Raw genomic sequence first — 3,275 nt, 5'->3', positions numbered from 1 at the left:
TGCTTGGACGTGCGCGTGTGCATCTGTTCTGTGAAGGATGGAAACAACACTAGAGAGCATCGCTTACTGCACAGGTCATTCGCCTTATGTAACCTCGCTGCGATATCTTTTATGTGCCCTTACCAAGCGATCGCTCATTGGATCTATAAAGGCAGGGCTCTTTTGACTGTTATAAAGCAGTTGATGCTGTCTTATGAATTCATTCACAGTTGCCAAGACGCCGAAGTCACTACAAGACGAAAACCAGTGAACACAGTGACGTTTCCATTAAATAAAAGGAGGTTGATATTTTGTCCGCAAATAGTAACTGAAGCCGTCCCTTGTTTTGAAATGGATCGCTTGCTAACCCTAAAATTACGCACTTAACAAAGAAGGGAAAACTTGCAGGTCTCGCATTTCGAAGATTAAACGAGCGTTATTTTTTTTTATAACTCGATTACCGTGTTACGATCTTTCTCCTAGCTGACCGCACGCAGCTCAAAGTAGGCAATGCACGTGCCTTTCGAATGAACCCGGGGTCCATCCACTCCGTGCCCGGGCTCACCTCCGAGCGCACATATCCATGGCAGCAGCGGGGCGGGCGTTTTTGGTTTCGGGCGCGTTGTTGCCGCAGCACTCTTCCCATATCGACGCTCCTCTATGGCGAAGCTTTGGCGCTCTCGCGGGTCGTTTGCCGGCGTCCCCGAAAATACGTCAGACCACAACATGGCCATCACATTAAATCCTGCCTCGGAGGAAGGGGAGGACGTCCACCACTGCGGAAGGAAGCTGCTTTCCCCCCCCCCCCCTCTTTCTAAGCAAACAGGCGCACCAGAGCAGCAACTAGGAATTTTTTAAAAAGGAATAAATATGGGAGTTATACTACTGCGGTAAACACACAGACGCACACACTTACGCACGCACGCACAACGCATACTCGCGTGCTCTGAGGTTTGTTGCCCTTTTTCCCTCGGAATTCTCTCTTTGCCTGTGTTGCTGTGGAGAAGAGGTGTTCATTTTTCGCTCGATTTTGCAACCATGGCTGTATGTAGTGGCGCGCTCGTTTCTTGCTGCTTTGAAATATGAAGAGAAGGCGCACGATGGCAGCTTGCTTGCGTGGCTGGTTCTCTGGTTGACTAAAAGGGGCCGTGAGACGTGCGCGATCTGAGAAATTCTGACTGCATTTTAAAGCCTTGACGTTCTTCGGGGAGAGCTTTCCGAGAATCAAGAAAGGAAAAAGCGATAAAAGTGACAAAGAGTAGAACACAACGCACGGTTGCCCAAGGCAAGCTGTGGTTCATTTTTTTGCTTCATATTTGTCGTCGCGCTTTGCGCGTGTGAGTGTGTGTATACAGGGGAAGAAAACAGCTAAGTGCGCAGACGGGGGACGTCAGTTTTGGTCGACGTCCTGCACGTGTGGCGTACTGATATGATATACTTTTTTGTTTACGAGCAGAAAAAAAAATTCCTGTTTTCCTTGCTTGACGTAGTTGTTTACTTCACTCAGATACTTCAGCCGCCAAGTTGCGGTGACAGGCGCATCACCTCATCGCGTTACTTTGGACATTCTTCGAGAGAATACGAAAAAAAAAAAGTATTCAATCTCCAGCTTAGCTTCAAGCACGAGCCGGTGCATGGAAGCCTAATTTCAGTCTACTACTTCGGGGACTCCTGTTCTTCCTCCTGATTATGATCTTCGTGTAACAAACTTGCGTATTAATAAAATAACTTCCGGTCTTTAAAACATGCACATCATAATTAGGATACTTAAAATGCTGAACGCTTTCTTGTGTACGGAGCGAAAAATAAAATTTAGGACAGTAATTAGTACCCTTAAGCTTTTCCTGACGGAACTGAAGAAAAGAGGCAGTCTTAATATTCGTCACACTCATATTGGAAGATGGAACTGGTGAGCATTCTGTCACATCTTTTGTGCAGAAAATATTGCGCACTCACAACTTCGTTCTCCTTTCTTCCTTACGCTCCCATTGCTTGCCCCTTCTGGCATCCCTTCGTCTCTGCAACTTACTTCTAATAATGCCTCCATGCTATTCCGTCCAGATGCCTTCCTAAGTGAACCAGTCGGTGTACGTGTCCTGTATCAACTGCAAGCTTGGAACGACAGAATGAAATACTAACCCTGACTCTGTCTATAGCTGTGCACATATTTGAAAGCACAAATGTGGGTGTTGAAAAACAGTTGCATTGAACAGATAGCAGTGGGCGCATGGAAACAGGCGCATGGAAACAGTAGATGGAACAGCAATGGATGCGGCCATTTCTGTCACGGCTGCTAACCTGACCTTGGAAGCTATAGAAAACCGAGCTCTGGCGTCTTTCTTACCTCGGCCTAAGATCTTCCTGCGATATATTGATGATTGCTTTTGCATCATGAAAAAGGGTGCACTCTCCGCCTTCACAGAGCACATCAACAGCATCGCTGAGGCCATTACGTTTACTGTCGAGGAGGAGGTTCCCAACCGTCTGCCTTTTTTGGACGTGTCAGTGGAGAGAGATGGCCGCTGTCTTTTGTTTCAAGTCTTCAGGAAGCCCACCCGCACGGGCAGGTACCTGCGTTTTAACTCGGTTAACCCGGCCTGCCACAAACGTGCAGTTGCGGCTTCGCTGATTCAACGATCCCGAACAATCTGCGCAAGACCTGAAGATCGTGCCTCAGAACTGATACAAATACGCCGTGACTTGATGAACGGCAGCTACCCCAGGAATTTTGTGGACTCCGTTGAACGTCGCTTGGTGCGGTCAGCGGAACCGGTCGGCAGCCATTGCAAAGCACGTGTCGCCATATACCTTATGTACCGGGCATAAGTGAAGCACTGGGACGTGTCCTGCGCACGTACGACGTGCACGTTTCCCGCGTTCCCGCCCGCAAGTTACAGCACGAGCTGGTGAATGTCAAGGACAAACTGATGATGATTATGCTAGGTTTTTAATGGCGCAAGGGCAACTGGGGCCAAAGAGCGCCAAACACAAGGTTTATGGTCGACTCGGGCTAAAATGTGTGCAGATGGTAAAGTAAAAACCAGGTGTATGGGGCCTAAGAGTACTGAGTATGTGCATGGTTATAGTTGGAAGAGGGTGTTTAAATATCTGGTGGAATGGCTTAAAGTGATGTAGCGCTTAAAACTTGTTTTAAAAGGAGTTATATATGAAAGACGAAGCCAGATAGCCTCAACCATAGTCCTTGAATGAGCAAGGAGGGCGAGGCGTCTTCTGGCAGTTATGGGTAAGCTCAGCACTCTCCTCAGCAATGAGGAGGTGCTGAGATTACTTTGAGT

This window comes from Amblyomma americanum, chromosome 6 (genome assembly GCF_052857255.1).
Source record: "Amblyomma americanum isolate KBUSLIRL-KWMA chromosome 6, ASM5285725v1, whole genome shotgun sequence".
Classification (NCBI taxonomy): Eukaryota; Metazoa; Arthropoda; class Arachnida; order Ixodida; family Ixodidae; genus Amblyomma; species Amblyomma americanum.
Note: the sequence above shows the minus strand (reverse complement) of the source record.